Raw genomic sequence first — 27758 nt, 5'->3', positions numbered from 1 at the left:
ATCTGCGGCCTTTTAGAGGTGATTCGGGAACAGGGCCCAGAGTTGCAGGAGGGAGCCAATGTTGGCAGCCCAGGCAAGTAGCTTATACTGGTTTCTTTTTTATCCCATCTGGTAATATATATTCTAGTCAGGGAAAAATCACAATGCATCTACTGTGTGTAAAAAATAAATAAATAAACAAATAAATAAACCACTGTTAAAACCAATTTTCACTTGAAAAAAGAATCATTCACTGTCAGTCCATATAATGCAAGTAGATTTATCTCTCAAAGTTAATGCTACTATGCAGAAATAAAGTCAAATTCAAAGTGGACACAAACTCACACTTTGTTACTACAAAGTGCACTTTTTAGTGTTTAAGTGTGTTCATAAACACTTACAACAGTAAGTGTAACACAGTTAAGCACACTTCTTTTTTGCAAAAAAGTTAACAGACAAAAGAAGTTATTGTTATTTGTGCTAATGTAGTTTGGACACAATTTGGGATTATATTGTTGGAAATGAAATACAAAAAGCACAAATACATGTGCTTTTGATGTTTAGTATTGACATTGGCTGGTAATATACACAGTGCCGGAAATGCCATAATTCACATAATGTTCATGACTTTGTTTAGGTGTAGGACTGAGAAGAGGTGGTGTGGATAGAGGGAGAGGTGAAGAGGTGAGTGGAGGAGGTAGAAAGATGAAGGAAGAGATTTGAGATGTCGGAAGAAGAGAGGGAGGGAGCCAAAGTATAAGGCAGTGAAAGAAAGGAGGAAAAAGCCAGAGGAGATGATATAATAAGAGGTGAGAACACTAACTGGCAGTGTTATGAATCATGGTCTATACTTGAGAGGCTGGACAGAGAGTTTAGCCTAATGTGAGCTGATCTACAGTGGCTTCAGTCTTTAAAAAAGGGAAAAGAGGCAATGTCATTGGTCAGTGTGCCACAGTCAATGTCATTGCTGTACTCTGCTGTTTTGTCTTGGGGCTGTACTATATGTGTGCCAAGTGTGGATTCAACATTCACACTGTCCATTCATTCTGAAACACTATGTGATGTGAAGAAAATTCTCCATGCAGACAGAAACAAAAGGCTTGATGAATATATGCATGTCGGTGTTCCTTTTTAAGTTACGACATAGGCAAACATACAGCAATTTCAAGACATATTTATTTACTTTGAGTAATAGTGTACTTGTACAATATGTCTATAACACTATGCTTTGCAATCACTATCACACTGTAGTATTGTTTTAAAAGTTTTAAAATCAGTGGAGACAGACTGTAAACCTCAATTTCGGTTACCAAAGTAGTTCAGCTGTATAATGTGTAAAATGTATTTTATAGCCTTCTCTCTTTCCTTATCTCTCTTCTCATATGTATTTATAGAAACTGATATTAACAAACCATACTGCTCTCTCTTTGTTAAATATTATGAGCTAGAGGTCCCTGTGGAAGGGATAGCAGATGAGAATAGCTGAGATATTCTTTCATAGGGCTCTGGTATCCTCTTTAGGCCTCTGACCTTGAGAGGATGGAGATGTAGCAGAGTACTCTTCACTTTCATGGCCCAGTCATTCTACACCTGGAGGGAATCGATAGACAGCAGCTGGCAATGGTAAACTCTAACATCAGCTCTCTCCGGCTTTACTGCGGGAATATGCACGGGTTATATAGTAGAAGAATGACAGTTTGACTGCTGTTTGTATTCAACTGTCTAGACTCCAAATCTGCTTTTCTTCGGTCTTGCTTATGATAATCTGAAAGTTGCATATAAGCAGCCTGAGCAATAACAGTAGCTTGCCTTACAGTAGCAGCCCATGTGAGACACTCTGGTTGGTCTAGCAACTTGGTGTTCTTGATTCGTGTTGGAATTGTTACGGGAATTTGAAAATAATGAGAACCAGAACCCTTTAGTAGAGGCTAATCTTTTAACTTAATTCCTTAATGGTTATTTAATCACTAAGGTAGATCCAGAATAGCAATCAAACCACACTAAAGCACTGTAACAAGTAGACGCGTGTGCTCTGCCTATAGATGCTACGTGTGTTCAATTAAATGCTCATAATGCCTTATTTTTTTATCGTTAATGCATGTAAAATCAAATGTTTTAATTTATTTCAACTGATTTGTTTGTGCCTTTTGGCAATATTATGGGTATTTTAAAGTTTACAGTTTATCCTAATTCCCTTTCCCTAGTAAGCGCCTCATTGTAATAATTGTTTGAGGGAGCAACATTATGCCGCAAATACTGTTGATTAATTCCTAATCAAGTCACCAGACTGTGCTGCATAATTCTATTTTGTTTACTTCCCAGCACCAAATTTAGTACTTGGCAATTGTTAATAGTGGACAAACCATTCCTTAATATATGTACTGCATGCATGGGATGTAGGGGTGCAGTTGCAGACAGTAATTTTAAAATGTGTTTTCTTGCCAAGAGTTGACAGAAAAGGCCTATCTATGTGTTTTAGCAGTGGGTTATTGGGTTCTGCCCTCTGCAGTTCTGGGGAACTGTAAATAACATGCAGCAGACGGCCATCGGACAATGGGAAACTGGAGACAATAGGTTGAGGAAGAGGCTGAGAGCTTCAATAAGAAACAGACAGTTTTGCTGTCGCTAAGACAAAAAGAGGCGAGCGGTCATTTGTTGTTAGAGAACAGAGAGGGGATTGTGGAAGAATTGTAGCATGACATTGGGAGAACAAAAAAGGCAAATACTGCAGAAAGGAGATAAGCCGCAACTGTGGAAAAGGTGTGAAAGAAAATATTTTTTAAAAATTAGATGTTTTTTTCCCTCTAAGGGAAAGTAGCTTAGGGAAATGTGTTCCCTATTACCCCCATGCTATTTCTATGAAACTTCGACTAACCTCTTCACAAATGAGCAGCCGCTGATGAGCACTGAATCACAATGAAATGAGCAAGCTCAGCACTAAAATATTGTTCAACCACAAGCCCACAACCCAAGCATTTGCTGTTAACCCAGATGACCGAATTTTCTCTTTGCTTCATCTTCCCAACATTTATCATCTTCCATTCTCTAACCTGATAATATATTCTCTTTGTTTTCTTCAGGAAATAAGACAAACCCAATTGTTCTTCTCAAATCCTGACATTTTTTAAAGCTCAGATGTCTCACTGAGGGAAGAGAAGTAGTGCAAGGGTGGCTTGTCCTCCCTGTAGGGAGAAATTGAATTAGTATGTTTTGTCCTGCCCTTACACAAAGACCTCTGATTCAGCTCACAAGAGGTCTCTGGATAATTCAAAAGATCCAACCAGGTGTGTTAGACAGCAGCTGAGACATGTTCTTGGGGATCCGGTATGCTTTGAAATGAGTCTGTTGCGAATCTTTTCTTTCTGACTCAGCCACATAATTCCAGCATAAGCTGCACCCCAATGATTCATGGGAAAGCTCAAGCAAGCAGTAATTGAAATAGACCTTTGACTGCGAATGAATAAACATTGATTATAAATGAGAATGTGAAGCACAATCATTTCAAGAAACTAGGGAAAGCTTGCTGGCTCAGAACAGATGAACAAACTTTTGTTTGATGTATTTACAAGAATCTACACTCAAAACATCTTTGAAAGATCTTCAAAGGATCAAAAGATGTTAGTTATTCATTTGTTTAGCATGATAGATGTATTAAAGCGATAGTTCATCCAAACATGAAAATTCTGTGATCATTTACTTCCCCTCATGTCGTTCCTAACCCGTAGGATTTGTTTACTCTCCCAAACTCAAAAGAAGATATTTTGAATATTATTTTGGGATGAAGTGTCTGTTTAAAGTGTGCCCCTGACATGAAGTTTGTCATTTCTTCTGGTACCAGTGACTAGGGTTCCCAAAACTCTGGGATTCAAGCAAAATGTTTTTGGGAAGATCAGCAATGGGAATGACTGCATTATGAATGAATGGCGTTACTAACAGCATTATTTTTTTTTCTGTAACGAGTAATTAAACAATTATTGTTGCCCCCTTTATAACGCTGTTACTATTACTGAAAATAAAATACAGTGTTATTATAATAATATTAGAATTGTATTTTTCAGTTCATATGAATAGAGTTCTCCTAAGTTCAGTCAACGTGGCAAATATGCATTAATACTTGGTTATTCTAATTAAGGTTATATCATCATATAATGCTATATTATCATATTACATGGCTTGACTGACTGATGCTAAGTGTCAGTAGATAAATGTTGTATATTGTAGTTAAATTTGTTGTTGACAGAAAACTGTTAGCATTTATATATTGTGCTTTGGTGTTTATCAGTACAATGTACGCTAAACCAACTAGAGCCAACTCGACTCTTCAATTAGCACCAGGTAAATAATTATAAGTATTTGTAAATGCAAGAGATTTGCCAATAACAATGAACAAAAGTCCACTGCAAACACCCATTAAAGCGTATTATTTTCGCTGAGATGATTTTGTCTACAGGAGCATAAGCATTTCATCTTTCATTTATCTTTTTAATTTCCCAGCAAACTCTTTGTTGTCAAGAAGCTGTTAACATTAAAATAGCTGGAACTTTGCGTTGCAGTAAGTCTCATAAAATAAATACTTCTGTAGAATTTCATCTGGCAATATAAAGAATGTTAAATAAAATAAATGTTTGAATCCTAACATTATATGAATAGTAATGCTAATAAATCTTTCAGGACATTTCCATTTTAGAGAAACACATATATTTCCACTGTGAAGACACATGCAATTTTTTTTCATAGTTTTTATTTTACTTTCATCATTAATATGCTTTATATTTAGACAGAATTTCCTCAATTACTTATTAATTCTAGCCGTTATGACTTCAAAATACCATCATGTACCACATAAAAGAGAAGCACATACTTATTAACTATGCTTATATTTTCATACTCATTATTACTTCAAAATATTATCATATTTGCCACAGCCATATCACCCTGCAGCCCAATACTGGTTGCCCACTGAAGCTAAGCAGGGTTGAGCCTGGTCAGTACCTGCTCTGTCCTAACACTCCAGTATAATGATGGAGACACTATAGTGATGCAGAGCACTGTCTTTCAGGACCTGACTCTCTGTTGTCATTAAAAATCCCATGCCACTCATTGAAAAGAGCAGCAGGGTAACCCCAGTGTCCTGGCCACATTCCCTCTGCTGGCCCTTGTCAATCATGGCCTCCCAATTATGCCCATCCTTGATTGGCTCGATCTCTCTCTCCTTTTCACCTGTAGCTGGTGTGTGGTAAGCGCATTTGCGCCGTTGTCCTGTGGCTTCTGTCGTATAATCCAAGTAGAATCCCCACCCCCCCACACACACACATGATTGAAAAGCACTTTGGGCATACAGCAATACACTAAAACATCGCTATATAAATACCTTATTAATTCATATGCCACATAAGAAAGAATCGCATACTAATTTGGAACGACACTGAGATTTGTGGGTGAACTATCCCTTTGAAAACAAGTTTATAAAATGGAATTCATTATCTACACATAGTCATCATATTTAAGCCTTTATGCTGTAATCACACATAATTTTATATCACAAATGCAGGCATGCTAGTGGCCTAAACCACCTAAAGTCAAAATGGCAGAAAGCTGCCTTTACTTTATCCCCGACCCTTAAGAAAGCTTCCTTAGACCCCATCATGTCCCTGCAGAGGAAGTGGCTTTTATCTGGCAGGAATTGCAGTGGCACATTGCAGAATCAGAGGAGCATGAATGTACACATGGAGCGGTGTGCGCAAGCTTATGAGGAACAGCAGGTAAGCAGCTGTACAGCCTCTGCATTGCAACACTGGGCTCAAGCTCATGTTTAATTCAGGGCCTAAGTGCACACATGTATATCATGACTTCCATTTTGTTACATGTGCTCTGTTTATTTTTGGGTCACTGACTAGAACAAGTCCAAACATGATAACGGGGGCAGAAGTGTGTTATTGTAGCATGCAATGATTGCAGGTGCCTAACCAAAAATGCTGTTATTTTCCCTATGGGACAGGCGATAATGTTTTTTGTATAATGCAGAAATGTAGGTATGACTCACGGTAGTGCCTCAGGTTGAGCGCCTTATGGCTCCAGTTATTTCCAATCGGCCCTTTTGACGTTGAATGAAGATCGGAAATAAGGATGATGGGAAGGAGAAAAGGCGAGGAGGAGAGAGAGCCGATGGCTTATCAGCTCACCTGTGTCTTATCAGCACCCCTTTTACAGCTTCCTGCATTTCATGCAGATCTCGTTGTGAGGCGAATCACATCTTTCCACTTTCCCGGACGTGATTGGCATTCATGTTGCCTGTCTTCCTCTGCCTGGATTGGGTCTGGGAATGTGTAATCCTGAAACGTGAATGCCTCTGGGTAGAACAGATTAACCTATAACTGAGAGCCAAGACTATCAGGCTATGCTTCATTTCTAATTTCTCTAAGAATTAGCACACAAATATCTTATCCTTTGAAACAGAATGGGCCCAGAGTAAATGAGCATGTGTCATCATGAGATTGCGCCATATTGTGATTACAGATGCAGGTTTTCTCAACTGAATTTACATATTTCAGAAATATCAGTGGCATACAAAATCATTTGCACGATCTATTGTATATTTTTAATAAACAGAAATGCTAATTCAGTGAATTCGGGCCATTTTGGTTTTAAAAACATGAAAAACATGCATAGACTAATGACAATTCACAATGACAATTCTTATGATTTAGTAGTTGTAGTAAAGTTGTAGTATTTCTATATGAATTTTTTTTTCATGACTCAACATAAAACCAAATATTTTAGAATCTGCTGTTTTGTCTTTTTTTAATTCTGTTAATTTGATATACTATTTTCAAGAAGTACCAACATGCAACTAAACCAATGTTAAAAATGTCAATATAAACCCTTATTATACTGTGCATGTACAGTACCTGATTAATTAAATATGTACAATCAGATATTAAAGCATTTTAATTAAATAACCCGCTAGCAAAGCGATTCCATGTTCTAGTGCTCATTTACTATTCAGCTTCAGCTCAAGTTGGTCAATTCTTGACTTTATTTGATTATTTAAAACAATCGTTTTCCTTTTTGCACACACATGCCTTTAAACCTCTGAGAGCCTCTTTGATTGTTTGGGGTAGAGTTACTTTGTCATAGAGGTAATGGTCGAACACTTTCCATCTCAAAGTAGAGAAGAAATGGATTCAGAAATGGAGAGTGTTGTGGAAAGTGATTATACCATAAACCACTCACGCACCACGACTGCATGGTGAAATTGGACATTGTCCTAAACCACAAGAAATCCTTTGCTTTGGATTGTTCCTGTGGAAATAGGATGAGAACTGTAAAATAAATTAGTCTTGCTACATTGTACAGCTTCATGACAGCACTTATGGTGACGCTGGATCCTTGTTGACCATATTTAGCCACTCTCATTTAGAAAACCAAAACTCATTACATAGTATATTAGAGTGACTCTCATCTCTTGGAAGCTCGTCTCTTCTTCCTACGGCTCATTTCTTCTTGTAAACTATCTCCTTTTGCTCTTTCATCAAATCTTTAAATGTCCTCTCCTTCTCTTCTTGCATCCTCTATTTCTCTCCTATCATCTTTTTTCACCTCCTCCACCCTGCCCCACTCCTTTTTATCTCTTGTTCCTGTTCGTTCTCCTCTCTCTACCCACTCCACCTCTTCTCAGTCCTACACCTCTTCTTTTTCTCCTCACTCTTTCTCCAGGGTCCTCATTATTTCTTTGCTCTAAGTTTTCTCACATTTTATACATGGCAAAGTCATGACAGTTGAGTGAACTTTTTGGGGGTAAATTCCACTTTCGTTTCCGTGAGTCACACTAACACTGCAGATGTAAATTTGATGCTATCTGACAACATGCAACATGAAGTTAGAATTTGGTATATTTTTCTTGTCAGTGTTAAAGGGTGAAAAAAGGTGAAAGTCTTTTTTATTTATTAGTTCATTTATTTTATTTTGTTAAATTTTTGTACTTTATTTAATTTAATTTTATTATTATCTTTGTAGAAACAGTGATTGAATTGTGAAGAAATAGAAGCGAATTGATAGTGATGTCAAATTATTATTATTATTTTTATTTTTAGTAATAATTTACTTTTAGTCTTTTAGCCTTAACTGTCACTTGCAACGGTAGCATATATGACTTTTGGCATTTTAAGAAAAGGGGGAAAACCTGTCTCAGTAGGTTCAGTGTTTTGGACCCCACTAATTTTGGTTACGTCTACTGAAAATCATCTGTCATCATAATATCATCTCAGAAGGAACAATGTCATACAGGTGAGTAAATAATGACAGAATAATTAATCATTTTCAAGAATTTAGATTTTCACCTGAGCTGTTACTTTAACTGCTTTAAAGGAATCTTGGATTGGAGAAGTTTGCTGACCTTGAATTGGAGAAATGTGCAAAATCATCTGAGGAAAAACTGTAAATGTGTACCTGTCACGCTGAATAGAGTGGATCGTTGCTCTCAACACTTTGTGTTAACACTAACGTAATTTTCATGTATCACATTTCGGCCTGTGGTTTCCAGAGGACAAACTGAAGTACGGCAGCAGAAGCAGTTAACCAAAGTAATTGAAACCATGTAAAAAAAAAAGGGGGATGAACAGAAAATGTGAAACTTGAAGCTATAATTTGTCTAAATGAGCTATCTGAGACTACAGTAAAAGCACTTAGCGTTCGCGGAACGTGGGAGGGTCTATGCATTTGTGTGTGTCTGTTAGGAAAGTCGATTTTATTGCACAAATCAAAAAACAAAAGCAGTGCAAATCCAATGGTGTTGACAGTGACTGTACATTAATGTGCTTATGCAGGCAGATTGTATGGTTGCTGTGGGTGCATTTCATTCCAGGAAACAGCCCATAAGCTTCCTTTCTGGCTCCACTTCCTCCACAGAAAAAAAAAAGACCTCAGCTTCTTTAATAATTCATTATTGCTTATCCGGTAAAAAATGCCTCATCAAACTCACACAAACCCGAGCAAAGACATTGGATTGGAGATAAATTAATCATTAGCTTGACAAACTCAAACACGTATTATATGACAAAAGAAAAATGAGGAAATATGTTTGTGGATGAAATAGTTCCAGATCTCTGGATACTCGCAGCCCGGGAGAGGAATCCATATCGCTTATATGCTAGCTGTGTATAAATATGGACTAGCGATATGCTAACATGTGGTGTCTGTGCTTGAAGAAGATCAGCACACGGTCTTCAGGATGATTCATGAGTTTGTTTCTTGTGTTTTGTTGCTGTTGCAGTGATTTATTGCCTGTTTAAAACCCCATATCTTGTGATGCCATATCGAGACACAGCTTCGTCCTCTGCTTGACAGATTATGTCTGTGACGACCGCGCTCGCAGACACACATGACGACGGGTTGGTCCTTCGGAAGCGCAGAAATGAAATGCTTATCGTGCTACTGCAGGCGAATCATCAGTGAAAATACTGAGCTATAATGAGTGTTTGCAGTGGACTTTTGTTCATTGTTTAGCGGCTAATCTTTTGCTTTTACAAATACTTATTTGTAATTATTAGTCTGGTGCTAATTAAATAGTTGGGTTGAGTGGCTGAAAACATATGGCTGAAACCAGTCTGAAATGGTTTTCTAGTCTAATTAAACTGGTCTGATTTACTGGTATTTAAGGGGTTTTAGGTACTGGTCAGCTGGAATGTTTTGAAGCTGGAATGCTGGTTTGAGTTGGTCTAAACTGGTCCATTGCTGGTTGTACCATCTTAGGGCCAGCACATGACCAGCATAAACCAGCTCAAACCAGATTCTCAGCTTCTAAACATACCTAACCAGCATATGCAATTTTTTTTCCGACAGGCAAGGAGTCTTAAAATGTCTTATACTAGAAAATCAGCATACTATGCTTAAACTTAATTTTAGAAGTAAAATGCAAGGCTCCAGAGATCTCAAGGTTCCGGAAATAAACAGCATACACAAGAGAATTTCAAAACATGATTTTGTGGTTTGGAAAAATAACTTTTAAATTTTGGAATGTTTTTGTTCTTCATAGTCATACTTACTTCTGAAGTGTTTTGTCAGCTTGAAATTACTTTTTATAACTGTCATCCGAAATAATCTAGTCTTCACACATGAATAAAAAAAGTAATGGACAAATAATAGAAATCCATTGGCAAAGTACAGGATCCCTGAGGTTGTCTTTGTTATAATGTAATACAATGCGATTGCTATGTTTAGGTAATTTTAGAGACATTATTTTGTAAAGCAGGTGTTTCAAGGCTCATTTGCATAAGCTATTAGCATATTAATCTCTTTCCCCATACTTTTTATGGTCAGAGATTTTCTGAAAACCTTTTTTTGAAGGTCTTGGGGAAGTGCTACTGCTACTTTTCAGTTTCACTTATTGAAGTGTTCATTGTCCTTTATTTAGGTCCATGACACACTGAAGCTTAAACAGTGTGTTATGACAAGAGTGTCCCCTGCATTTTTCATCATCTACTGTTTGCGTGTTTGCAGATCATTAGTGACACTCACAAAAATGTGAGTCATCACAAATTAGTCATCACAAAAATGATCTCAATGACTAAGTTCAGCAGTGATCCGGCAAGCATCCAGAGCACAACAAGAGAATTAATAGAACACAGTCATATTTTCTTATTAGCACTTACCAGTGGCAGTATATTGCATACCTCATTATAATCTTGCCTGTCAAGCTGTAGTTAGACAGCAACTCAATTGCAGAGTATTTGAGTGAAATGAAGCGACAATGATTTTCATTTCCCAATTTAATCAAGACACTATATATATATATATATATATATATATATATATATATATATATATATATATATATATATATATATCAGGGTTAAAAGGTTTATAAAAATTATTTTCTTAAAAAAAAAAAAATAATAATAATAATAATATATATATATATATATATATATATATATATATATATATATATATATATATATAAATTAATAGTTTCAAAAATAGCATGTTTTAAAAGGGATATATTATTACATTATTACATATTAATACAACATATTAGATTGGTTTCTGAAGACTCTTGTAACACTGAAAACTGTAGTAATGATGCTGATTAATGATGCTGCGAATTTCGTCATAACAAGAAAAACCTTACAGTTTGGTTTATATATTGAAACAGAAACAGTTTTTTTGCTGTGTTTTGATCTTTTTTGTATTACATATATATATACAATCTAACTTCTGGACTTTCTGGTAGTATTTTATTATATTGCAACTTTGTTTCATTTAGAGTTGCTAATAGTCAATTAACCCTGAGTTTAACATATGGCGAATTCTCGCTGATGTGCGTTGCATTGTGAGCTGATGGGTTAGACTTGCGATAAAGGGGTATGAGAGAGATCTGGAATCAGCTTCCACATTTCTGCACTCACATATTCCACTCCACTGGGAAAGACGATGTTTGAAGACTATAAAGTAAGAAAGACATAGCTAGATGAAGAGAATTATGCATTGGTTTTATGTTGTCATATTCCTTCATAAGTGAGGATGTACTTAATTAGAACGACTCTACTTTATTCTACAAAGCAAACTGCCATGTACCTTTCCAAACTTCTGTTTTAGAAAAGTGCTGATTGGACTTGGATGAAAGCATCTGGCATACATTAATTTCTGTTCTCTTTTTTACTTGATGACAATGTTTCTGTTCATTTGTCTGGAGATTTCGCTCTCTTTGAGTGCCACCTCAACCACTGCCAGAGAGAGAGAGAGAGAGAGAGAGGGAGAGAAGAGAATAAAAGACCAGGCAGGATTGAAAGAGAATTGGGAGAATCATTTTAATTGCAAAAAAATATAAATGGTTTCCGTTGCTGGTCTAGTGCTTGCTGCATTAGCATGTAAAGTGAAAAGCCGATGAATCCCGTCTGAATCCCGTCTCCTCCCTCAACCCATCTCAATCATGCCCGCTTTAATTGCGTCAATGCTATTATTATCAGCGTTATTATTTTTCTGACAGTGATCGCGGTTTCTCTTTTCCTCCTCTCGAGAGGATAGTAGAATGTCTTGTAAACCAGGTTTTAAATCACTCTACAGGTTTAGCGTGATACTATCACATTAAATTAGATGTTTGACACCTAAGCCGAGTACACAGTGACTCTGATACTGACACAGAACTGATTAAGATTGATTTGAATGACATCGTGTTACTCTGGAATGCAGTGTGCTTTTAATAACAGCACATTTATCCAGATGATAACGCATTAAAATGATTTTACGCAATTGACACTCTAGGTAAAATAGTATGTGCAAAAAAGCACAAATTCTTTAGAGCAGGAGGTGTTGCTTACAGTGAATATTATGAAAACACACTTTCCATTTAAAATAATCTGTTAGTTGTAATTTTAAAGGTTCTGATTGTTAAATATTTTTAGTAAATCTTTGGTAGAAAGTATTTTTAGAAACAGTCTCTTGTCAGTTAAGACTTTCATAGGTTTGAAAGTATTTAATTCTGTTGCTTTTCCCCTGCCAAAGTGTGAAATATGTGCAAATATGACCGATGAGTTTGTGCGTTCTTTTTGCTAACAGCTATATCCACAACGTTGCCTCACCATAAATTACTAATGATGTTTGCTGGTATGAATTATGGAACATCACTGAATCCACCAGAGCTACTTAGTCTTCTTTTGTTACAATTAAATCTTCAGGCTTTTTTTTTTTTTTCATGAAACAAAGACACAACTCATAATACAAGGTTTCAGGTTCTCTGCTTAGCTGATTAGCAACTTTCCAAATTTGTTAGCTATCTTATGTAATCAGCCTGTTTTTGTTCCAAACGCATGATTTTCTCTGTGAATAAAGTTACAATGAATGCCCACTGCAGCTTGGTGAAAACAGGTATCTGAAACATTCAGTGCAACTCATATACAGTGAGCTGATTCATTGAAAATGAATGGTTTGTTCCTGAAAACTGATTTCAAAAGACTTCGGCCAATTTTATGATACTTTTTGTGGCATTATTTGGTAGCTTATTTTAAAATGAACTTTTTGTGCAGGTGATGTCGAACTGTTTTCGAGTGAGTGATGACAGACATTTAATTTTTGGGTGAACTTTAATTTCTCAAACAAGCTACGAAACCATTCCAAACTGTCTCTGTTAGTGCCCAGCTCAGTTAAACTCTCACCAGCCTTTCGTTATGCAAGTATTTGTGCGTTGCTCTCACTGCATGTGCTTTATGTAGATTAGGTAGATTAGATATTAAGAAAAGTAGATTAGGTATTTTTAAGTGGTGGGAAAGTCTGTGGTGATTTGCATTCAGTGGCCTATATTTCACATGAGCTAATATGTGTCATCTGCATCCGTTGGGAAAATATGACACTGTTTACTAAAGCACACAAGATGGTTTATTAGGAACTAGCAGACAACTCAATTAAAGTTCCCCTCAGTTCCCCTCTCACCATGTGAATTGAGGCCTCTGGTTTAAAGGTTTATTCTGAAATTATCCCAGCTAACATTGAGGAGGGAATTCACAGACAATGAATTACGTCCGCCGATAGCATTGTTTATTTGCTCACGCTGCTGCTTTAGCACCTGAGTCACTAAAAGAATTATGCAAATCAACAAAGGGACCTCAGCAAACATCTAAGAGGGCTGCAAGATGACTGAAAGTAATTTAAATAGTCTATTAAAATAAGGGTCACTTAGAGATATTTTAAGAAATAAAATAATAAATATTTAATAAATATTAAAGTATTTTTATTTTGTTTACAAAATATATATATGTGTGTGTGTGTGTGTGTGTGTGCGTGTGTGTGTGTGTTTGTTTATATATATCGAGAGACATCTGGAAGAGACGTTGACTTAATACTCTACATTTCGAAAATGTTGAGAACTGAATTACATGCAGGTTTTTGCACTATAATAAGTGTTTAGTGCTTTCACGGCAGTGTATTTAAAATTGATGTTTTCTGGGTCTCAGCAGACAAGAAACCTTTTCTGTTTTCAATTGTTAGCTTTTGTGGATGCATTTGCTGATTTGAGAATTGTTACCAGAGTGCTAATGCATCTGTAAACAAGCGTCCTCTCCATTATCACTTATAGTAGTCTTTTAACTGTGAACGGTACAGTAATCTACATCACGTCTGAGACTTGCACAAATGTCACTGGAGATGAGTGTGATGTATTAAAATGCTGTTCTGCCAGAGCTCCTGTTTTGACTGGCAGTGTTCTGTATTTGAAACCACAGCAGGTTCATGTGCTCACTGAACCACAAGTGGGAAAAGAATGCAAGCAGAAGTGGATCGGTATTAATGCCGAGATGATGGCTCCTGTTGTTTTCGAGCCTAAGCCAATGCCGTTCAATCACCCGTTATCTTCATCAGCAGTCTGGCACGCATGGTGCATTTGAGTGCTGCTTTGATGTTGACTGCTCCTGAGGTTTAACTGGAAATTTGCATCCTGATTTGCGTCTCCGGAACTGATCGATGGCGTTTGGTAGAGCTTAATGCTAATGCTAGCTGTCGCCTCGTGGTGCCTCGTGTTTACTCACTGCTGCTTCACCGTCAGCAGCGTTCTCTAGCGAGCTGATCCTAGGCTTCTAGACAGCGTGCGGGACTTTTATGAGAATAAATATCATAAATCATACTGCTTTACAGCTCCTGAGACCCGAGGTGAGGAGCTTGCAGGAGCTCTGCCACTGTGTCCATCTCAGATTTCTCAGGCAAAGCTTGATAGAGTATTGACTTTTTCTGATTAGCAACGAAAGGGATGTGAGCAGGGTGACAAAAGCCAAACAGAGCATCAGGTTTATTTTTGGACCTAGGGGATACATAATTCTGTTTCGGAGACGTGAAGTCTGGCTTCAGAAGGAGACTGTGAAACATGACTATCTCTGGCAATAAGAGGCAAATTCTAGCTTCAAGTTTCCTCTAGGCTTTGTAAGGGTTTAATAGCTTGCTAAAGGAAAAAATTCTAATTACACACAGATAGTACGCTAGTACTATGATAGTACGCTTTTTACACACATTTCTAAAATTAAGAAGCCATAGACCAACTTTATTTTTTAAATGTTTTTTTTTATTTATTATTTATTCCTGGGAGCATATATATATATATATATATATATATATATATATATATATATATATATATATATATATATATATATATATATATATATATATATATATATATATATATATATTACACTACACACACACACACACACAGGCACACACATATACATGTATATTAATAAGTATATCTTGCTATATAGATAGAAGCAGCAACAAGGAGCTGAGAGAATATTATTGAAAAGCAAAGCAAAAGTGTTCAGTGCAGTCAAGTTCAGTTAGGCTAACATGGTAGAGGGTCAAGTGAGGGACTAGTGCAGAGCAGCAAAAGCACATGCACAAAGCACAGTTGAAAGCTTCAGCTGCAATCTTTGGGCTTCAAGCACACTGGAGAAAATCCCCTGTTCATTAATATGCATTTGAAATAACCTGGTTTAAGGGCATGACCTTATGCGCACATGCAACATCACTAGCAGACACATATAGATGAATATTTCTAAAAGAAAATACTAGGACTTGCACAGCAACCCGTTTTTTGCTGTTTCTAGAGAGTCCAACAGTGTGATGAATAGCCAAAGACCCCTAACACATACACAAAGTTCAGATATACTGGTGATAATGTGAGTTTCTAACAAGGTTGTATCAAAGTATAGAGGGAGGGTGAGTCAGGTTTTATTTCCTTAAGCACAACTAACCTATTTTGGTGCCACTTAAATAAGATGCAGTGGTTTCTTGTGGAGTCTTTATGTGTGTGTGGGAGGAAAAGAGAAAGAAAATAAGGAAAGAACAGATGAGGAGGTAAACGAGAGGAATCGAGACGATGCAATGGTTTTGGAAACGAGAGGAGGGCATGGGAACTAATGTTACATAACGACAAACTTTTCACTCCCGTTAACAGAAAACATAAAAGCTAAATACACATGCAAACACAGATACAGTTCATTAGGCTAATTTAGGGTTGGCTCAGTACCAGGGTTGTCGGCTTCGGTACTGTAACCACTATAATGCTTCGCAACTGATATCGTGATTCGGAACAGATGGTACTGTAAATAAACTACCGAATATGTGTGGGATTCAGGGTCATAGAATTACTAACTTTTTTATCTATTTAGTAAGGGTACAAAATACCATCATGAAGCATATTGTCAAGAATATTGCCAGAAATATCTATCTATCTATCTATATTCATTTTCATGTATAGGAGAAACCAAAAGTGGTAATACTAAAGTATTTGGTTTCTCCTATACATGAAAATAAAAGTAGGTAACACTTTTCAACTATTATCTATGACTTTTCCCTGAATAGATTCGTAATTTGCTGCTTATTTATAGTTAGTAAGGTAGTTGTTGAGTTTAGATATCAGGTTGAATTAGGGATGTAAAATAGGTTCATGTAGAATAAGGCATTAATATGTGCTTAATTAGCACTAATAAATGGCTAATATTCTAGTAATATACATGCTTATGAGAAACTAATAGGTGTAACCGTAAAATAAAGTGTTACCTTAAAACGTTATATTAAATAACTTGTACTTTAGTCCGTGTGAAATCAAAATTGACTATATTTATTTTGTTATATTTATATTGTTATATTGTGGTGAACAATTCATCCGTGCAAGTCCTTAACCACTCCAGCCACTTAACCTCTCCAATCATCAGTGTTCATTTCTGAATGAAACGCCTAGTTTACCACATCCAATCAATTTGCAGTAGAAAAAAAAAACACACTCTCAATTTTCCTCATTCGATATTCTGTTTCTCTCTGAATTATGTCACAATATGGAAGTAAAATCGGTCGCAAACTTCTGGCTCACGCAGACTTTAAATACAAATTCAGAGTGAGGAACCAGACATCGAATCGGTGCATTTATATGAATTCAATCAGCGGCTGATTCAATGACTTGTCAAAGTGTTTTTGAACAGTTCAATTGAATAACGACACTTGAATCAAGACACTTACCGCCACCTTCTGGTGTGGCCTGCTAAAAAAAAAAATATGTTTTGCTTAAACATTCTTTATATAAAGTGCAGATTCTTTTATCAGTTGTACAGCTGTTTCAAATCTGTAGTGCTGCAGTACCTAGATATTGCACAACTCCGTCTCCAGCCTAGTCTCATCGCTCATCATGCGCTCGCAACCATCTGTCTTTCCCTCTCGCTGTCCTTCAACTTTCTTTGCCCTCTCTCTTTTTAACACACAGAGGAGCCTACTCATCAATTCCATGTGTTCTAATACCCAAATCTTTCCTTTTTTGCAGTCACTCACTGCCAGCCTCAGTCTTCAAAAGACGCAAAGTTAAAAACTGTTCTCAGTGTCAAATGGATTCCACCTGAATGAAATGCAAGGCGTCACAAGGCATCACTTCAGTCTATTTAAGTAGCTCCGCCATCATAATACATGCTTTTATGAAGAGAATAGTCTTACTTCTTTTTCAGTCTTACTTAAGCCTTACTTCATTGGTATATTTTACATAAAACCAAAGAGACATGCTTATGTCTAAGAAATGCATATAAAGAGAAAGGCTGTCATCTGCTATCATGGGAAAGTAGCTCAAAAGAAGATATGACGGATGCTTAAAACGGTTTACCTTTAATGAGAGATGGGGATTTCGTTTCTGATAAATACCTGAAGAACATGTACCTGGCATAGCAACGTTGACAATGTAAAACTAGGGCACAAGCAGCGGTGTGGAGATAATATTTTGCTGTTATTTTCATTTGAAATGAGACATGATGGCGGACTGAAAAATGTAAGAAAAAAAGCCATCACTGAGGCTTTAGAATATGCATTTACTTAAAGATGCACTTCAGGTTTATGAGCTGCTGTTGCTGTTGACATTATGAATATCTGAATCGATTTTTTTGTTCTGAACAAAACATGGCAGCTCCTCTTACGGACTATTGTATGCTTTTTTCTATAAGATGTTTCTACCAATGGTAAATAGATGCTCGTGAACAGAAAATCGTTCACCTGAGATAGTAACCATAGCAACAGTGTGCTACTTGAGCACATTTTGTTCATTTCGGATCATAATTGCACAGAACATTTGACGAAAAAATACTTTCATGACTTAAATAAAGATTTTACTGGCTTATTCAAAATAAACAAAAAAACATCTTAAAGTGAGTTTACCTTTGGCTAGCTTTTTTTACTTTAGCAGTTGTAAGATGCAATTCTGTTGTTAAGGTAAAAACGTGGAACTTTGTTTTATACCGAAAACATAAAATGACTGAAGCACTGCTCGCCAAGCTTTACACACAGTCTTTGGCTTCACCTCAGTGAAGTGACAAGTTGCTAACAATGCTAACCTTCTAGTGCTAATGAAGTGAATTCAGATGTAGTTTAACTCAGGGTGTTGTTCTTAATTCTTTTTTTCTGTCTCCCTTGTAGGCCATGGACATTGCCTCGTCTCCTGCCTCTAGGCTGACCATGACAAACTATTCTGTTTTTATGTGGTAAGTTACCCCATTACGTCTGTGGGAACTAAGGCTGATATGGCCTGTGGGGACACGAGGTGGAATATATATATGCTGCACTGTCTTATTACTTTTTTTGATAGCTGCTTCTTTTCGGGCTGAAAAAAAGATAATATAGCTATATTAGATAGGAAGGAGGAGATTGAGTACTGTCAAAACAATATTTTTTTACCGTCGAAGATTAATATTAAACTAAGAAAAAGTTGACATTTAAAACAAATAAAATAGACGCTAGTTTATGATTGTTATTCTTCCAGATTAATGCAGATTTTTTTTTTTTTGATGCTGAACATTTATGTGGAATCGATAGCACTCAAACATTTATGTAATATTTTAAAACACAGAAAATTTTATTTTTTTATTCATCATACATTATAGTGATAAAAAGTGAGAAAAGCACAAATACATTTAAAATTATTCAAAAGATTGCTATTTAATAAATGCTTAAACAAACCGGTAACACTTTAAAATAAAGATCATTATGTAACATTGGTTAAAACATTAGTAAACATGAAAAATATCACCATTTCCACACAAAATTGAGAAACGTTTCTTAAGCATCAGATGAAACTGTAATGATTATATTATATCATTATTTTACATTACATTATATCATGATTATTAAATGCTGATTCCGATTTTTGTCTCTAGCTAATCACATGCCTGATGTTTTCTTAATGAACATTCATTTTTTACTCAGTCAGCCTCTGTAGACTCTGTAGACTTGTATTTTAATTTAATTCACAAACTCATATTCAGTTTGACTCTGGTATGTAACAATCATTTTTAAGTAGTTAAATAATTTTAAGTAGTTAAAAAAAATATATATATATATATATATATATATATATATATATATATATATATATATATATATATATATATATATATATGTATGTATGTATTTAATATCTTGAAATGTGACTTCAAAGCTTTCTGAATTCTCATCTCCTTAGACTCAATCTATTATAAGCTAAACAAATTAATTTACCCGTGTTTTGAAGCGATCTGAAGATATTCCCCATGTGCCATTATAAAAAGAGGACAGTGGGTTATATAATTGCTTTGTGTGTTTCTTTGAGCAATGCAACACTATTTTATATTACAGAGATCTGAAGCATGCTTCTTCTGTGTAATGAAGTCTATGACAACCTGACAAAAAGAGCATACAGGTCTGTTTAGATATGTCATTTATTTCCTGTGTTAGCTCAAGACACAAACTATATTGGACTTCATGACAGAGTAAGAAATTCTTCAAACATTCTTTTTTGACGTCAATTCTTAAACAGTGTGTTGTTTGCTAGTGTGACATGTTGTCTTTGTGAAAAAGACAAGCGGATGTGACTTCATGGACACACATACACACTTTGGCGCAGACACACATAATTAGACTTCAATAAGAGATCAGATGAAAAATGCACAGACATTTGCTCTAAGGCAAAACACAAATGAATTTCTCTCCCACCACCATCTCGCTCCTTATTTACGTCAGAAAATGAAGATGAATTATGCCACTGGGCCAAAGGTTATTTATTTAAGCGCAATAAAGCAAATGCGCATTCACAGCAACTCCAAATCACATTCTCTGTTCTCATCGGCCTTGGGCTCTCTCATGTTCACAAACACAAGGGGTCATAAAATGATACGGCGGGACAAGAACGCGCATGTTTGTAATGCATTACGCCGAGGCGGTGATTATCCACAGAATCTATGTTATCATTTCATACTGACACTTAATATTTCCATGCCCCACCTCACAAGAAACATCTCCTGCCTGCCACCTGAGCTGTGTTTGGCTTCACCGAGCATTTTACATCATGTTTTGACATGTGGGGCTCGTACAATTGATAGGAAAAACCTGAAGCTGATGGCTGATAGACATTGAAGAAAGTCAACCCTGAGACTAATCCAAGCCATTGTGCTTCGATAGATAAGGAAAAATAGAGGAAACGCCTCCAGTCACTCTGTCGGAGAGAGGATGCTGGGATATCAGCTATATATATATATATATATATATATATATATATATATATATATATATATATATATATATATATATGGTAACACTTCTTTTGATGGTGCTTTTTAAACATACTGTCTATTAATTATCTGATAATATCTGTACGTCAACTTTTTCTAATTCTAACCCTATCAGTCTCTACTAACACTCTAATGAGAGTTAGTAGATATGTAATGTAACAGTAGTCAATAGAATGTATTAAAGGGATAAAGTGAAACTATGCAGTTTTGATTTTATTAGTAGTGCAAATTTTAAATATTTTGTATATATATACTATACACTAATGTGGATGAAAACATGGATGTGGGTGAAAACGTCTGGGATGCTTATGTATGTAAAACTGCAATAACAGAAGTAAATACACTACTCGTTGTGAACATGTAGGCACCTTGTTCATCATGGTCTATTGTTTAAAGGCAGATTTGTTGCCAGCAGAGTCTTAATACAGCGATCAAGTGGTCCCCAGTGGCCATCTTTTATAAAACCTTCATGTTCTTGAATCAGTCCATCAAGCAATGCTTTTGAAAATTCGTCACAAAAGGCATTATTTGAATATTACTTACTATAATAAGCACAAAATAGAATAAAACAAAAGTGAAGAGAAATAGAAAACTAGATGGTTGTTCTGATTCTAAATATTTAAATGCCAAAAATCCATGTTATTAGCTGAAATGTGTCAACTGTTTGTTGTCAGTATTGTATTTGTTTGTGCAGATTTAAAATGTGGCTTCATTTTATATAGTATTTGTTTTAAAAAAAATGTCTCAAACTCTTTCACACGCTTTAATGTCAGTGGCAGCACCTGTATTTTGGTCTTTCTGTGTAAATATATTCACTGTGTTAAACAAGAATGTTCTCTCTTATCCCCTTATTAACCAAGGGACGCAGACCATTACTAACACTCAAGTGTTACTGTGTTTGTGTTAAAAGCTCTTAATCCCTTATGCTGGTTTGTTCTCAAATTGACTGTTATTATTGTAAATTTCATCATAGATAATAAATTCATGGTGAGATAATCCCTCTTACAATGAGACACTAATCAGGTAGTTCAGCCTCCCTAATCAAATAGGGTTTTATTTTTCGCTCCTTGTACCGGCATCCATTTCACAGGGGAATACATGGATTTACCTACTATTTTATGTTGTCTGCGAGCCCTGCTGCACCACAGCCACAGCAAACTCTGGCCCGTCAGGTTACCCACAATGCTCTGAGGCATCTTAAAGGGGAAGGATCAGGCTCTGATCAGATGCCATGAGGTCAGTGGCATGTCACAGTGAGAATATCCCCCCGGCGTTTGCTGTAATTCTTTGCAAGCGTCTTTCCTTTGTGCTGACAGGGAGGGAGCGCTACAGGAAAGCCTCTTAGCTTTTTTTTTTTTTTTTTTTCTTAGCAGATCCACACAAACCCAGAGAGATAATGTGTGTTTTTGGAGAGAAGTGACAAAAGGTCCTGCCACTTATTTATTATTTCATTCTACTTTCTGTCTACTTATCTCTTCATAATATTTTTTCATGCTGAGAAAACGCCAGCATTGCCCAGAATACATTGATAGCTCTCGATAAAAAGGACAGAGTTTACAAACTATTGTGCTTGTCATGAAAAGATGGCAAATGTAGTACAGGTTTGGGTCGCATTTTAGGTTTAGGTGGCCTTAACTACACTGTACTTGCATTTAAATTTATAATTTGGTACAATGCACTTATTGTGTACGTGCATGTTCTTGCATTATATGTAATTAAACAGGCATTTTTTAAATTATAAGTCCAATTCCAATACATTTTTGTACTTGCATTTATAACTACACTATTGACCCATCCCTTAAACCTTAACCCACGCTTAAACCTACCCATACAACCAAACCTATCCCTAACCTTACCCATATAGCAGCAAGAGTGTTTTGCAATACATTATGAACGTTGTATTTATTTTTTGGCGTAAGTACGTAGTAGTTAAGGACACCCAATATAAAATGTGAACCAGGTATGCTTAGAGATATTAACTATCTATAACTATTAATACTAAATAAAATAGCATTTTTGACTTTTGTCCTTTTAAAGCTCTGTATGTGACCTTGATTGTGGTATATGTCCTTCATAGATCCATTTTCATTTATTGAATATTTCAATGTTACATTTAGATAATAGTTTAGTATGATAGTATAACAAAGTAAAAAGCAAAAGCAAATGCTATGAAATTATGGGAAAATGAAAGCAGAATAAGGGTTAATGTCCTGTTTGGTCTTTACACACTTTCACACACTGTATACTATTATCAGATTTCTACAGGCAGATTATATTAAATATATAGCATTTATTCTTCAGACGCTCCTAAGCTGCTAATGATACTGTGTTCAGTTTAATTCTTGTCGTACTACTGTGAGCAGAGTTTGGGTCTTTTTATAGTTCTAACTCATCCATATTGCAATCACACTTGGCGTTAACAGGAATTAAGTTTGTTTCAGTGGTACTTCATGCTTTACCAATGTATACTTAGATGATGAAAAGTCTTCTCAAACAAATCTGCTGGAACTCTCCCCAGCAAAGCCATCTGTACCGCCAAATGTTATTTTTATCTTATCAACCGTCAATGCCACATGGAAGACATTTTTAAGTTGCTGTGAAGCGATGTATGTCAGTGTTTGTATTTCTCACTTCTCAAATGCAATTAGAATTCTGATGAGAATTAAGCATTAAAACTTTCAGACAGGCAGGAACCGTCGTTTTCGTTCAGTCTTTTTTTCATGTGCTGGTTAGTTCATGTGTTCTCGTGCACGTCAGCACTGTGGCAAGATATCATTGCTAAACATATCAGAGGAAATTTGCTGTTTTCTTTCTTTCCACGCTGACAGTGACACTCAGTTGTTGTTTGAGAAAGTCTATTGCCATTGTGCTAACATCATTGCTATATCAACTAATGCATTCACCCAGAATATCGACTAACTTGCAACATGACAGTTTGGACAGCCATTTCAATTGCTAGCAAAACAAATACACTACGGTCGTGTCTGCATTGATCAAATCAAAGAAATGATCTCAGTTTGTCTTGCACTTTGTTATCAAGCATGTTAAGGGCAGAGTCTGTGAGCTGTGTTGTGTTATGACAGGAACGTCCTGCTCCTTTAACAGAGCGTAACGCATCGCCTCTAAAAAGCACTTAAATGAATGTAAGTAGAAGGCTTCATAACACATTTACTGTAACTTGGTGAGAAGGCATTAAGTTGCTTGGATGGCTAATCTTATGTTACATCAGTTGTAAATAGAGAGAGGTAGATAATACATATATTACACTGTAGCAGTGGTTCTTAAATGGTTTTGCTTGATGATCTGTATTCCATGCTTGTTTTTTTTTTTTCATGTTGCTGTTTTGCTTTGTGTTGCTTTGCTTTGGTTTGCTTTGCTTTGATTTGCTTTGCTTTTTGCTTTTTGTTTAGTTTTGCTTTGCTTTGCTTCATTTGATTTAATTTGCTTTTTGTTTTGCTTTGCTTTGCTTTGTACCAAACACAAACAAGCTTATTTTATTAGTTTTTATTTATTTTTGGTTTTGTACCGTATGTTGTTTTATTGTTTGAGAATGAGGAAATCTTATATGTTTATATATTGTCATCTACATTTTGGCTCGCGACCACTAATTACCGTATAACACAGCAATTAATATATCTATATTTAATAAAATTACTGTTAGAGAGAGAGAGAGCGAGAGAGAGAGAGAGAGAGAGACAGACACAGAGGAGCACAATCACTGTTTCCAAGAAATCACTTTGTTTCTCAGGTTTCTAGTAGAAAACCAGACTGAAACAGGCTATCAGAAACTGTTGAGCAGTGACACTGAAGATAAGGATTATGTCTGCCTGTAGCTACAAGATGACGATATGCCCTCACTTGAATGACTTTGTTTTTTGGGAGCAGGCGACGTGGGGTACACTCTTCTCTAGAAATAATCAGCTAGATGCACAGATACGTGTAAACATGTTCCATCCCTGGGCAAGCCAGCGGTCTGTGAAAGAATGTGTCATGATTTCGGCACACTTGACTGGAGGGGTTGGAGATGTGAAGTGTATGAGGAACATGCAGGTGGTCTCTGGATGATTTCAATCACACTTAAGGGGGTTTTCCTGTCACAGCCTTTTTCCATTGCTTTTCAGCAAATGTTTGGAAGCATAATGAAAATGTTTCTGAAATTTGGTAGTAGGTGGAGTGGAAAACTTGAATCCACATTTATAAATCTGCATGGATATGACATGTGGTGATCTCATCTAAAATGCATGTTCTATAGCCTAATTCTAAAATCTTGAGATCATCATCACTTTTACTTCCTTTCAATTTAACCTTATAGGTGATTTAACTGTGTGGAACTGTGTGGAGTGTTTTTGTACATTTTGAATGAATGAGATCTTACTGCCCCAACAATTTTCACTGTATTGTAAGGTAGTGTATAGAATTTTACATTACAATGTATAATGTATAGGGGTATTGGAATGCATGGCATTGAAGGAATTACACTTTCAGTAATTTAATTTATCTAGCTATCTAGCCAGCTTTCTCTCTGCATTGTATTCCTTCTTTTCCATCTCTCTCTTTCACCGTCTGTCAGCACTCTGGCACCTATTAACTCCCTCTCAGGTTGTCCTTCACTCCGCCAATGCATTTGAGCCTTTTCACTTCACACAATTAGAGTGTGTTACCTGCAGTGCTTTCTGCATGCATGTTTGAGGAAGCAGGGGTGGCCTCTGAGGAGATTGGGTTGGATAATGGAGTTGTACGTTTGTGTGTGTGATTCTGTGTGCATGCCGGCTTGCATCACACCACACCACTGAAGTCTTGAAAAAGAGAGCAGCAAGGGACACATGAGCCTTTTTGCCTGGTGATAATTAGGAGCTAATGTACCTACATACCATATATTTTAGAAACAGGCAGAAGTAGCTGACACCCTACCCTGACACAACATTGTCCAAAGTGCATTATGTCACATAATACAGCAGTGAGGAAATGAAACTGTGAGCTATTTGGCAATTTAAGAACCATGGACAGCAGTTGGGAGCTTATTTCAGGACCATGGACAGCATTGCATTCTATGAATGAGAATAGTATATTTGTAGAATGCAGTGTTTTAAAAATGATGTTTTTTTTTTAAACTTTAGCTTTCCACTTTTTTTTTTTTTCTGTAGTAGTTCACCGTCCCTTTGATCTGATACTTTGTACGCAAACAACACAATTAATCAAAACCATTTAAGTCATGGCAACTCCCACACATTTCTATTTTGAGCTGCTATCAAGCCACACGTATAAACACCAAGAAAAAAAAAGACGAATCGCTGCTCAGAAAAAGTTTTAGCGTGTTCTAGCATAAACTGAATATACATATCTAAATTTAGGCACCCCTTAGTCTTCAAAATAGATTAGATTAAATAATCAGGACACCATTTTATTATTTTATTGGACTAAATGTCTCCTAAAATACAAACTATTTTTTATCACTCTTTAGTATAGAATTTTCAAAAAAAAAAAAAAAACTTTATTGTATATTATATTAATGTATAATATATAAGGCACAACATTGTGGAATTTACTGTTTAAACCTTCTTTGTGTCTTTAGGTTTAAGTTCTGTTTTTGTATTTTCTTTTTATGCATATGCAAATAAGTATGAGTTGGTTTAGGGTTGGTATACATTTTTATTTATATTTTATTTCTTCATGTATATATATATATATATATATATATATATATATATATATATATATATATATATATATATATATATATATATATATATATATATATATATATATATATATATATATATATATATATATATATATATATATATATATATATATATATATATATATATATATATATATATACAGGTTTCTCTACATTTCTCAGTAATCTCAAAGTACACAGCTCTTCTGTGTTGTTTTCTGTCCCAGAATGCATCATTCTAACAGCACTCTGACCACTCTATTATGTGTTTGTGACAGGAAAACTGCCCACAGTTTCTCTGCCCACATCCTCTTTGAGTTATTGAAATTCAACTGTGCAGAGATAAAATGCTGCTAGTGGCTCTCTCCATATTCTCCAGAGATATGTTTTCCCCCCTTCTCCATTTGTGAAAGACTTGGATTTTTAATAACCTTCCACCCCCTTCCCTTTTTTATAGTCAAAGGCTGTGAGGATATCTCTACCCCAAAGGTATTATTTTGGTTTCTCTCGTGAGGTAGAGGGCAAGACAGGCTGAAAGTTTTATGACTGTAATTGAACAGTAAATCTCGCTGGCTTTTTCTTTCCAGTGATATGATGAACAAAGTGTCACTGCAGCACCTACTCCAAACTTAACCCAGCATTTTACTTGATTTCCTTTGTATCTATACAGCGCACCTATAATAATGTTAAGTGTTACACTTGATTTAAATAATCCACTTTAGACATTCTACTAAATATAATTACATGTGAAACTACATGTTAACTAAGTGGAGTTTTACTAGGTTGTATTTGAATAAGTTGACATTCTTGCAAAGTTAATTATAGTCAGTAGATTGTCTGTTATTCAGGCAGTCTACTAATACTGTGGGTGGTAGTGGTTCTGAGCATATTACTTACAAATGTCACTCATTACAAATTATGTAATAAAAATTGCTGTCGGTAGTGTAATTTAGATACCCATTTTAGGCAATGTATTCTGGCTACTTTTGGATTACATTTACATTTAGGCTTTTAGCAGACACCTTTATCCAAAGCGACTTACAAATGAGTACAATGGAAGCAATCAAAATCAACACAAAGCTAATGTATATATATATATATATATATATATATATATATATATATATATATATATATATATATATATATATATATATATATATATATAAAGATTAACTCTCATTATCTCTGTGCTGGACATGCAGGATCATCTGTTTCCAACCTTCATGATGTCTGCATGACAGAATGGCAGTAGATAATTATTGGCTCTTGGCCTTTTGCAGATGTGAGATGGTGTTGATCTGTCATTGCACACCTCCAGCTGTGTGGCTAGGAAAGGCTAGCGTCCATATGGTCCTTTTCCTTCCCTGCCTGGATCCGGCTAGACGAACAAGGCAGATGGAATCACACACCGTCTGCCGACAGTCACATGTTATGTGTCTGCCAGCATTAATTGGGCACAGGCTGCTTCCACAAGCTAAAATGCAAGGGCTTAGAGGTTGAGGTTTCGCACCACTGTATCCATATCTACGTGATTCGAGATG

The 27758-nt window shown here is 35.9% G+C and overlaps 1 protein-coding gene across 3 annotated transcripts in view; it reads left to right on the top strand.

Annotated features, from left to right (window-relative positions):
- lingo2 (leucine rich repeat and Ig domain containing 2) overlaps nucleotides 1–27758 on the top strand; it is a 201287-nt gene that overhangs the window by 22194 nt on the left and 151335 nt on the right. For all 3 annotated transcript variants that reach the window (XM_043256502.1, XM_043256500.1, XM_043256499.1), the window contains exon 2: nucleotides 18409–18473. The gene's annotated coding sequence lies outside the window, so the exon portion shown is untranslated. The remainder of the gene's footprint in view (nucleotides 1–18408; nucleotides 18474–27758) is intronic.

Source organism: Puntigrus tetrazona, chromosome 14 (assembly GCF_018831695.1).
Source record: "Puntigrus tetrazona isolate hp1 chromosome 14, ASM1883169v1, whole genome shotgun sequence".
In the NCBI taxonomy this organism is placed as follows: Eukaryota; Metazoa; Chordata; class Actinopteri; order Cypriniformes; family Cyprinidae; genus Puntigrus; species Puntigrus tetrazona.
This window is presented reverse-complemented; position numbering and strand designations above follow the sequence as displayed.